This window comes from Cibotium barometz, chromosome 1 (assembly GCF_041138505.1).
Source record: "Cibotium barometz isolate CiBa-2024 chromosome 1, ASM4113850v1, whole genome shotgun sequence".
In the NCBI taxonomy this organism is placed as follows: Eukaryota; Viridiplantae; Streptophyta; class Polypodiopsida; order Cyatheales; family Cibotiaceae; genus Cibotium; species Cibotium barometz.
The window spans coordinates 7629303-7641631 of record NC_141046.1 but is presented as its reverse complement, the minus strand read 5'-3'; the positions used below and the strand labels follow the sequence as shown (position 1 = coordinate 7641631).

The 12329-nt window shown below is 45.5% G+C and overlaps 1 protein-coding gene across 7 annotated transcripts in view; it reads left to right on the top strand.

Moving 5' to 3' along the window:
- Positions 1-7183, top strand: part of LOC147641568 (WUSCHEL-related homeobox 8-like) — a 49057-nt gene extending 41874 nt beyond the window's left edge. For 3 of the 7 annotated variants that reach the window (XM_086789488.1, XM_086789848.1, XM_086789441.1), the window contains one exon: positions 6719-7183. The gene's annotated coding sequence lies outside the window, so the exon portion shown is untranslated. Of the gene's footprint in view, positions 1-6672 lie in introns of all 7 variants that reach the window. The other 4 variants (XM_086789897.1, XM_086789641.1, XR_015264574.1 and 1 more) reach the window with 3 other exon arrangements.
- The last annotated feature ends 5146 nt before the right edge of the window (positions 7184-12329 follow it).

The following is a 12329-nucleotide window of genomic DNA, read 5'->3' as shown; positions in this document are numbered from 1 at the left end:
GACCATAACCTTGGTTTTCCCAAGGTTCACAGTAAGACCCCTCTGTGTGCAGAAATCATCGAGTGCATGCAAGTCTCCTTCCCCTTTTCCAAGCTTCCTTCTCTTTTTGTAAAGCTTTGATCTCCTTCTCGACTTTGGAAAGTCGGTTGATGATACTGTTGATGGCGGAGTCCGCCGTCTTCTTGTTTTCTCTGATGGAGATGTTCAGCTTATCCTCCATTTTGACTATCTCCTCTTTGCTTGCACCCTTGGCCATGTCGATGTACCTCGGAGAGATAGAACCCTAACACTTATGTTGTTGCCTTGGAGGCATGAGCAAGGGTGAATGGGAAAAGGGAAACGGAGGGGCTAGCAGACGGGCCAGCATAGCGAGCCAGTCTAGGCGGGAGAGAGGGCGGCGAGCAAGGGCGCGAGCAGAAGGCGGACAGTAGCGAAGCGAAGGCGGGAGAGTTGCGGGCGGCGAACAATAGCGAAGCGAGCAGGGGCGCGAACAGAAGGCGGACAGTAGCGCAGCGAAGCGAACAGAAGGTGGCGAACAGCGAAGCGAACAGAGAGAGATATGCTGGAAATTCAGTATATTCATATAGTACAAAAAGGTACTCTTTTACAGCCCTAGGCTGTCTTCATAAAAAGGGTGATAAACACCAAAATTATGGTCCCTACTTGGACCCTAAGGATTCAATCCCTAAAGGACTGAATGAATCCTACAATGAGCACAAACGCCTTTATATAGGCTTCTTGAACTTTAAAAGTGCAGTCGGCCAGCAGCCGACTGGGCTTGTTCCTTCCATAAATGAAGCTCTTGCTGCCGCCTTGGTCTGGATTCAGCCGACAGCCCCTTATATCTCAGCCAATAGCTCCTGCTTATCTCTGGTACAACCGACAGGCCTTCTTGCCCTTGCTTCAAGTCCACACTAGCCATTTCTGCACCTTGTGCTCCAAGTCCTTTCTCTAATGATCTTTTTTTATGGCTGCCCCCTTCTGGGTTAGCCCTGGAAGGTACATGCGCATGTCATGCACATGACATCCCCCTCTGCTAAACTTGATGACGGGATTCCAACCTGTTCTTGGATGACTGTCATCATCCCACTCTATTCCCGGAATCCCTCTGTCATCCATCCATCCCTGGCAACCCTTTTCTTTGAAGGCCCGGCCCGTTCTCCAAAACCACTCTGTCTCAGAACAAGATCTATGCATCTGTTCCATCTAGTCCACAATCCATTCCTGAGAAATGATTGTGGCACTCTGCCCTGATTTTGAACACTGTCTTGGTCTTCATTTTCTGAGAAATGAGTCTGGCACTCTCACATCACCCCTTGGAGGATAAACCTCCCTTGGGACCGTTGCCCAAGAACCTATCTGGCTCACAGGACTGCCATCCCCTCTGGCTTTGTGGAACACCACCAACAAATCTCCTGGGAGCTCTTACCGATTTTGTGCTCCTTGCCTTGGGCTTCGTATCCGTGTACTTTCATGTACCTTGGACCTGTACACCATCAATTGGGACTGATTCAGTGTTTAGCTTTGCTGAGCCTGATGCTTTGATACCAATGTAACACGCGGAAGCTCTGAGAGTCTCCTTTCAGCCCTAAACACTCCCGGAAACATGCTGATGCAAAACGCAGATATGGAGAGAGAGTAGAGAGAGAGAGAGATGCTGGAAATTCAGTATATTCATACAGTACAAAAAGGTACTCTTTTACAGCCCTAGACTGTCTTCATAAAAAGGGTGATAAACACCAAAATTATGGTCCCTACTTGGACCCTAAGGATCCAATCCCTAAAGGACTGAATGAATCCTACAATGAGCACAAACGCCTTTATATAGGCTTCTTGAACTTTAGAAGAGCCAGCCGACTGTAGTCGGCCAGCCGACTGGGCTTGTTCCTTACATAAATGAAGCGCCTGCTGCCGCCTTGGTCTGGATTCAGCCGACAGCCCCTTATATCTCATCCGACAGCTCCTGCTTATCTCTGGTACAGCCGACGGGCCTTCCTGCCCTTGCTTCAAGTCCACACTAGCCATTTCTGCACCTTGTGCTCCAAGTCCTATCTCTAATGATCTTTTTCTGGCTGCCCCCTTCTGGGTTAGCCCTGAGAAGGTACATGCGCATGTCATGCACATGACAATGACCCGGAGTATGAGCACAACGAGTTGCTCAAGACATTTGGCTACATATGTGGTCAGAGAGTTGTCGTCTTGTTTGACAATGGCAATATGGAGGACAGAACGCTCGGTAGGCTTGTTTCCCACAAGTCGAGAGATTTAGCATAGATATGACCATGAGTATCAAGTTTGAGGCTCGTAGTGCTAAATTAGTCATCTAGGATATAAAATTTGTGCGGGATTTCGTGGTTGCCCCTCTTGTAGGAGCAGACATAATCCTAGGGATTCGTTGGTTTTAGAAGTTCCACCAAGACACTGAATGGGAGTGACACTTTTCGGATTCTCCGAAATGTGTGCAAGCCTCTTGTGATCATCAAGTGTGATCCAACGATACCTAACTTTCCTCTTATAAGCCACATGCAGGCTAAATGAGAAATACGGAAAGGCGTGCATTGTGCGATGATCTATGTTCAGACCACCCACACTTTCTCGGCTTCCAAGAAGTACCAAGCCCTACATGACCGGTTCTAGAAGATTTTGCTTCAGCACAATCTCCCTCCCAAGCTCCCCCTGTCTAGACTAGAGGATCACATGATAGATTTGTCATGTGCATGCACATGGACATGCTTATCCTAGGGCTATTCTCTGAAAGGCAATAGAAAAACAGATGAATTAGGGCACTAGCCAGGCTCAAGGGAATGCTGAAGAACCCCGGAAGGACCAGAGGGATGTCGGCCTGTAGCTGTTGGTGCTAGTTGACAAAGGATTGGTAGTAGGCTGGGTGAGTCTTGCTGCTGGCCGACAAAAGGTCGGCCAGGTCTTTTGCATGAGGAGAGCCTAAACAAAGGCTAGGCCAAAATCTATTTAGTCATTTAGTCCTTCAGGGATTGGATCTTAGACTAGGACTTCATGGAGTCAAGACCACCTTTTTATGGGCAAGCCTAGGGTACCGATGGTAATACTTTTAATGTCTTAACTTAATCAGGGATTACTGACGTTCATGCCAGGGATTAGCCATGGCACGGGCGTGCACGTGACATTCCCTTCTGCTAAACTTGATGACGGGGTGGAGACCCTGTCATCCTTCCTCCCTGGACTTCTACTGAACTGCTACTGCCTTCTGACTGTAACTGCTACTGCTTACTGACTTCTACTGACTGATATTTTTGTTCTGAACACCTTCACTTCCAAGTCTTTGATGAAGAGCTGAACATCTGTTCACTGTTGTCCCCATGCCTGCTTTCCCTTAACCTTTACACAACGTCGGGTCACCTGCCGGAACTGATCATGCCTATTGCTCGGCCTTTGGAACTGATCTAAGATCTTACTGAGGTACTGGGTCTGCGTACCTACCCTCAAGGACTACATCCTCTAGCTTTGCTTGTTGCAAACCACTCCATCTGCTACCGTGTTGCATCCTTCCTGTTGGAACTGTGCACCTTGGGACATAGCTTAGTGAGCTGAGCCTGAATGCTCTGATATCAATGTTGCATGCGCGGAAGCCTTGCTGTACTGATCCACAGCCCTAAGCATACTTAAGAACATTGATGCTAATTATCATATGATAAAGACAGAGGGAGAAAGAAGAAGAGAGAGATTAGTGTTCAGGTTTTCTTGTATTACTATGGTACAAAAAGGTTGCTTACTACTTGTACATGATGTAGGCCAGTGGTCAGCCCCGTAGGCCCTTCTACATGATATTCTACTGACTGCTAGACTGAATGATGACTGAATAATGACTTGACTTTGCTGAAAATGATTGAGATGCTTATATATTATGCTATGATGCCAATCGGCCAGCTGCCCCTGTGTCGCCTAATCATATGGACATATTTCATGTCTTTTAAGCCCTTTTTCTGAATACTTCACTTGCTATCTGTGCTGTCCACACCTGCCGCCTTCTGATGCTCTGGCTGCATGCTGTGGGACCCTTGATGGCTGCTGACAGGATCCCCAGCCCTAAATGCTGATGCCTATGCTGTAGCTGATGGTGATGATGATGTAGTTGATGATGATCAAGTGGATGACCATCCTGATGATGATGTCGATCCTTATGCTACTGATGGTAATGCTTCTGATGTCTTAACTTAATTAGGGATTACTGACGTTCATGCTAGGGATTAGCCATGGCACGGGGGTGCACGTGACATAATCACTGATACGAGTAACATTGCCATTGGAGCTGTTTCATAGTAGAACGGTCATCCATTTGCCTACATGTCTCGTAAGCTGATCCTTGCAAAGAAGAATTACTCGGTCTATGATTGGGAACTCCTTGCTGTGATCTAGGCCCTGAAACATAGGAAACATTTTCTATATGGGTGCGACTTTGAGGTTTGCATTGATCTTCAGGCATTGCGTTGGCTTGAGACAATGCCAAGTGGGCAATGGAGTGACCGGCAGCTATCAAAAACGCGGAAGAGCTGCCTAGGAGAACCGCCAGCAATGCGGAAAAGGATGGAGGCCTAGCCTGGCCAAATGGTCTCCCCACCCCCAAATCCCGGCATCCACCATAAGTGGGGGTTGAGGGAGGCCACAGGATGTGCCCCATATAGGAGGGCTGTGAAGACCGAAACCACCATGCAGGATAGAAGCTGCCAATGTGGTAGCATAGGAGCTGAGAGGAAGCGCTGAATTTCAATGCCAACACCCAGCCCCCCCCCCCCCCCCCCCCCCCCCCCAAGAAAGAGACGCTGGACCAGGAGCCCAAGAGCCGAACAGGCTCTGATACCATATCGGAAATGCCAAAGAGCCGCAGAGGAGAACCGCCAACAATGCGGAAGAGGACGGAGGCCTAGCATGGTCGAATGGTCCCCCCACCCCCAAATCCCGGTGTCCGCCATAAGTGGGGGATGAAGGAGATCACGGGGCGTTGTGCCCCATATAGGAGGGCCATGAAGACTTAAACCATTGTGTGGGATAGAAGCTGCCAACATGGCAGCGTAGGAGCTGAGAGGAAGGCGCCAAATTTCAACGCCAACACCCCCCCGGAAAGAGGCGCCCGAACGATGCCGAGCAATAGTGCCCGAACGAAGCCGAGCAGGAGCCCAAAAGCCGAACATGCTCTGATACCACGCAGAAGAGCCTCCAAGGAGAACCACCAGCAATGCGGAAGAGGACGGAGGCCTAGGTTGGCCGAATGGTCTACCCACCCCCAAATCCCGGTGTCCACCATAAGTGGGGGATGAGGGAGACCATGGGACGTTGTGCCCGTATAGGAGGGCCGTGAAGATTGAAACCACCATGTGGGATAGAAGCTGCCAACGTGGCAATGTAGAAGCTGAGAGGAAGGCGCCGAATTTCAACGCCAACAGCAGCACTGTTGGAGCCATATCTTCTAGCAGTTCAGTGGCACGATCGAGGACTTTCTAGGCAAGGCCAATCCGGTGGCCGATGCATTGAGTAGGAAAGGAATCATTTCCTACATCCAATCCACAGGGGTGGGTCTCGGGTATAAGACTAGATGAGATGAAGCACGAGTATGCAAATTCCGAGGAATTCGGTACTCAGTGGGAGCTGCCATTGGATGCCATAGGACCGTGCCATTTCTTGATACGGGATGGTTGGCTTTTCTACAAAAATCGACTCTGTGTCTTGAAGAAATTTCGAGCAACTCTTCTCCATGGCACCCATGATGCCATCATTGGCAGTCATAGGGGCATGAACTCAACAAAGATGGCTTTCCAGACCGAGTGTGGACATTATGAGTTTGTGGTGATGCCGTTGGTCTTAGGGGCATGGACCAAAGCTTTTGTCTGCTCTTCAGCCTTGCCCTCCTGCTATCATCAAATACCACTGGAGGCAATGTATTCAAAGCAAGCAAAAGTTGATCGGCATTCGAAAAATCGAGTGTTAGGAGGTAGGGGTAGCTTTAGCTGTGGCCACTGTAGAGAGCGATGCCTTAGTGGCTTTCTCCACTTGCCGCTTGGTACAATCCTAGCTTCGGCGGTGGCCTCTGCTGAGGATGACGCCTTGGCTTTTTCCGCTTGCCACTTGGTACAATCCTTCTTACCATGATGGCAAAAGAAACATCGGTTCTCTACCTGTTACCACTTTTGCTGTTCTAGCCTCCAGTAATACCCTCCTTAAGTGTCTTCTTAGGTTTTGCCTCTTTGTTTGAGTTGCTATGAGATTCCTTACTACTGTCGTTATTGCCTTTACTGTTCTATGCTCCCATACCGGGCTGGGATAATGACTGCTTCTGCTGTTGGGGTTTGGGCTTGCTTGGGCTTGCCTCCATTTAGCATCATCTCTTGAATCTGAGCCAATGTCAGGGCTCAGTCATATGACTTAGGATTGAAATTCCATATGGGTAATGAGATGTTCATATCCAACCCCCTGAGAAACTGTTTCAGCTTCTCCTCCAACTGTTGTGCCATGGTAATGACATTGTTGGAATAGGTCAGCACTGGTGAGTTTGTAAAACTCATCCTCCAAATTGGTCATAAAAAACATGCAAATGTAACTAGTATAAGAAATATCTACTTTAAAAAGGTCAAAAAGTAGACAATGCATGACTATGCTGTTGAGAAAATAGCCCTTGTAGTTCTTGTTATTGGAATGCAGGGTTCACATGCATTTGGTTTGCTGAGCAGTAACTGTAATTTTGTAGGTTGTCCGTCATCCTCCTTTGAAGATCTACTCCAATTGCACTTGTAGGCTGGTTTGAGAATGTCGACCTTGGAAGCTTCTGGAGTGTTACTCAAAATTCCTTCAGGATGGGGTGTGCCTAATGTCAATGTTTTGTAACTTGACAGGAAATCCTATATCATGATAAAGATGTGCCAATGCACTAATGACATGGAGGTCGTTGAGTTTGGATCATCTGCTACGTATGGGATTGTTGGAATTCATAACTTTGACAAAGCTATGTAATGACGATACCCGGAGAGGCCTTTCTAACCTTGGCGTCAAACTGGGTTTTGTAATGGAAGGATTGAAAAAATAAAGCTTGTTGCTGCATAGAATATAATCAATGGATGAATGCCATGTTTTACCAATGACCCTTATGACACATGGCTGGGGGTTGATGACTGTAATGTATCAGATAAAAATAAACCAACAATATTGGTGGCCTTGCCTCTGGTAAGGTTATATTAACATCTTCTGAGGTGGTAATGTCTAGTTTAGCATGTGCAGCGATCTGTCATTCACAACGGAGCACCTCCGCAATGAAGGCAGCAATTGCATTATCTTTTCCGCTTTCAAATGGAAGACCCTTCTCAAATCAGTGAAGAAAGCATGTGCGGATAGAACCCTACGTGCCACTCCAGTAATGTGTGCTCTGTTCCTTGCACCCCAAGGGGGCAGAACATGCTTGTGGCTCATCCCTTGTGTGTCCCGCTACTCATCTGAGGTGTTGAGAGCCTAACTGAATAGCGGCAACTGCGCCCAATATTTAGAGCCATTCTGCCCTTCCCAACTGGCTAGACATTACCTCCCTCCTGAGTAAAACCTAGTGCACATTCCTTTGCCATATTGTTTCTTGGTTGAGCCCTGATGCTGCACCCCGGATTGTGGTGCCACCTCCTCTCCTCATTGTTAAGATCGCAAAGAGCCAGAGAGAGAGAGAGAGAGAACTCTCGCTACCCAAGAGAGACCGCCCATGTACTTTGCGATCATAAAGAGAGAGAGAGAGAGAGAGAGAGAGAGAGAACTCTCGAAGCCCAAGAGAGACCCCCCACCATCCTTACACACGGGTTTTTTGCGCACGCGTGTGCGCACGAGAGAGAGATGACCAACAAGATTCACATATGATCTATGAGTGACCTGGCAATATGAGCCACAAATGATCTGACGTAAAGGCAATGTAAAAAGAAAAAAAGTAGCTACCAACGCTAACGTACTACGTATGCCATATGTATACAAAAGAGTAGGCAGAAAACCTTGTGTCCAAATTCATGTGTTGTTCTCCTTATGGATGGAATACAAGACGACAATATCCACTACATGTGGTGGTGTCTCTTTGTATTGCTAAAGAATGTCTTGGATTTGCAGTTGGCGGATGAAAGATCTAGATCTGAAAGGACACGAGCATCTGGCTCTTTAGAGCAAGGACCTCCGAGGGATGATGAGTTTGTTATGAGTCAAAGGAATCTGTGATGGACATCTAGGTAGAATCATGTAGCTCTCCCCTCTTAATGTGTGCAGCTGGCTGCACATCAGAGCATCTCGAAGTTGGGGAAACTCCAACAAATACCTACCCAAGCACCTCTGATCTCTCCGTGTCAATGCAACTCGAGCAAATAAATACCTGAGCATCTTTGATCTTTGTAGTGTATCACTCAAGAGAGTGGGTAGAAGCCATCTTTGAAGAGGCAGTGAGTTTTTCTCACAATATAGCTGCATCGGAACAACTAGTGCTCCATGGACTTCATCTCCCTAGTCGATCATATCTTCCGTCGATCATATCTGCATTTTTGAGCCATCCCTGGAATGGCCTACTTCCGTCGATCATATCTGAGCCATCCTTGGAATGGCCAAATCTCGTCCTATCTCAATCCAAAGTCAATGGGAAGATTACCACATCTAACCAATGGCAATTCACATGGCATGAGATGTGTGTATATAGAGATATCTAGGTTCCTCAATGAAACCATCCTTTGTGATTTGCAAAATGTGCTATGCATAAAACTCCTACTTCATGGGAAGCTCTCCGGTGTTGACCATATTTGGCTCGAGTGAAGCCAAGACAGATCCATATGAATGATGCGGTTGATCTCCTATTGAGAGATCCAACAAAGGGGGAGTCTAGGCTAAACTCAAAGGAGGGGGTGGTAGTTGGTCCTTTAACCATTGTACCATGTGGAAGTACCAAGTTCTGCTATGTCCCACCTATGAGAGTTGTCAAGAGGACTCCAATGCAATTCTAAGAAGCTAGTCTCTGTCCAAAGTGTAGAGGAGTGTATAGAGGTAAGAGATGTAAGTGAAGGGCAACAAGGGCAAGGGGTGCTACTCCAAATTGCTAGAATGATCTCATGGGGCATTGATGGCTTACTCCCATCGTGCATGAAAACATCATCACTTGCACCCTTGTCTATCCTCCTCTTTGCCTAGAAGAAAGCCCGGTACATCATAGCTAGCCTAACTCGATGCTCGATTCCTAGAAGTGAACGTGAAAGCATTGTCATGCGGGCTAACACAACATACCCTGTCACCAATTGCACCTTGCTAGTCGACTGCAAGGTGAATATGTGATCCATGAAGGTGACCCCTAGATACACATGATATGAGGACAAGGCCATATGCATATTGCAAGATCGATATCACCACATGGGCAAGATGTGATCCAATCTGTTAAAGAAATTGAAAATCTCATCAATGAATTATAGCCCAAAAAGAGTGGGGGAGATGATCTCGATAGTGCTGCATACATCTCTACAGATACCCCTAGGTCCTCATACTTGTCTTGTCACAGAATCGTTACACAATGTCATCTTACCCATATCATCTTTGAGGGCAAGTGCATTATTGTCACAAAAGATCCGAAGAGTCTTTGAGACCAAAGAGATGTTACATATGATAAGTGCATAACGAGATACCAAGCTACTGAGAGAGAGAGAGAGAGAGAGAGAGAGAGAGAGAGAGAGATTTTATCAACGTCTACTAAAGGTCAATGAGTCCATGAGACCTAAAGTGTTACATATGTTCCATGCGTAGAATGACGATCATAAAAATAAACATGAAAAAATAGAAAACGCAGCAAAGGCAAAGAAAAATAGGTTAGCATACTATTCAGATGCTATGTAAAATGAGTTTTAGCACCAATGAGACCATTGGGCCTCATCTTGTGTCATCCTCTTCTATGGCACATGGAAGCAAGCACATCATCATCTGTGGGGAGGTACTTTGTCATGTGCATCACATCTGTGAGTGCCACATGGACATGGATCTTACTTGCTACCCCCACTTAATTAAGATGAGGGGTAGAATATAGCCCACCAAAGGCGCCCAAGACATGGCCCAATGGTTTGGACACAAGTTGGTACAACATGAATTTGTGCACCATGGGGGGTTGAAGACCCATGTGAGCTTCAATGATTGTCTTAAGTGTTTTGTCTCCCAGAATCTAGCCATCATGTGAAGAAGGTGGATGCACTTGCCTGCATACTTCTAATAGAGGGTTGAGGCAATGAGTCTGACCTGTGCTATTTTATAAGTAGTTTGCAACTTCTCCTGTACATAGTTACTTCTTGCTATGAGATGCCAAGGTTGGAGATCTTTAAATTTGGAGTTGACGAAGTCCCCAATTACCTTTAGTGGCGAGGGTGCAAGCTCCTTTTCTTCATCAACTTGAGGAGTTTCAGACATGGGACAAGAGGCATTTTCCAAGCATATTTTCTACTCTAAGAAGTTTCCAAAGCTAGAATTAAGCCTTTGAGGTTGGTTGAAAGTTAGTAGTATTAGTATGAGAAGGGGAAGATGAAGAAGGCAAAATAAAAAGTCAACATAAATTCAAACTCACGTGGAAGATCAATTGGAAATTAAGACGTGGTGTGTGTGTTATTTATTAAGAATTTGAGAAACCATGCTAAGCCTAGTCTAATCACATGATTAGTATATACTTAAGGAGGCTCCAAATAATCAAGAAAATCCATAATGATAATTAGCACACTAATGCAAAGTAGACAAGATAGGCACACTCAACTCAATCTCTACAATGTGTTGTAAACCATACAATGAGAGGCTTCTTATATAGATAACATCTAGTCCAATCTCCTTTACATGTGTCATGCCATGTGGCAATCGCTTTTCCACACGCTTTCAGGTGGCTCTAAGAATTTGAGAAATCATGATGAGCCTAGTCTAAGCATACTTAGACAACATGTCTAAGCCATATTGTCTTTGTATAACAACAAAATGCCATGAGGTGATCTCACCATCTCTATACCCAAGAAATATCGTAGCTCATCCAAATCCTTCATCTCAAACTTCTACTTCAAAAGCATCCTGATATCATGTATATCAACATCACTATCACAGTGATAATCAAGTCATCCACATAAATAATTAATAGCATGATCCCTCTCTCTCTCTTTTTCACAAAAAGTAAAAAATATGCATTGGATATCTAAAATCCAATGGTAACAAGATACTCCCGGATCTTGTTTGACCATACTCTGGGTGTCTGCTTCAAAACATACAAGGCCTCACATAACTTGCACACAAAATCTAGTGTGCATCACTCTCATAATCTGGTGGCTGCATCATGTATACTTCTTCTTGCAAATCACCATACAAGAAAGCATTCTTTACATCCATCTAATGTAAAGACCAACCCTTCATAGGAATGAAAGCTCTCATAGTTGCCATTCTCGCAACCGGACTAAATGTCTTCTCATAGTCAATGTCATAGTTCTGCGTATAACCCTTGGCAACCATCCATTTGAGTTATGCTTGACCCACTTACATCCAATTGCCTTATTTTCTTTAGGCAAAAGCACTAACATCCATGTTGCATTTGTATCTAATGCTACCATCTCCTCATTCATGGCATCTTCCCATTTTTAATTTCCAAGTGATAAAAAAAAGTTGGCTCCAACTTTCGTATTACTTTACTATGTAAGCATAATGATGGGTTATATATCCATCATATCTCAACCTGTCTGATGGGCTATATATCCATCATATCTCAACCTGTCTCAACAGGGTATGTAACCCTCGTAGACCTGCGTACACCTGGATCACTGCCAGATGTCTTGAAAACAAACTTGGCTTTCCTTACACTAGGAGTAACCATTGAGATAGAATGCCAAACTCCTCATCAAGGCTCTGCGGGGCCACTAGAGTCACCATCCACATAAAAGTAACTTGCTCTAACATTGATCTACATTTTCCTTCCCTTTATGTGTGGTACATGTGTATCTATATCTGTCCTCAACTTGCTTGAGGATGGACTAACATTGGATCCACTGCTAGAGGACTCTCTAGGTCCAATAAGCACTTGTGATTGTTGCTCGACATGTGTGTGTGATGCTTCTCTACATGTAGGACAACATCATTACTTCTTATATGTGCGTCTTTTGTTGCCTTCACTGTTGCTTACTCGCATCTCATGAGTGGTAGGGTTATAGCATCTATAACCTTTCTACTCCAAAGCATAACCAATGCAATATACCTAAACACTTTCAAGTGAGACACATATGGTTTTATGCCTAGAAACTTACGTTCAGGCATCATACCATGAATAGTTACAGTGTGGTCCTATTCATAATGTAAATAGA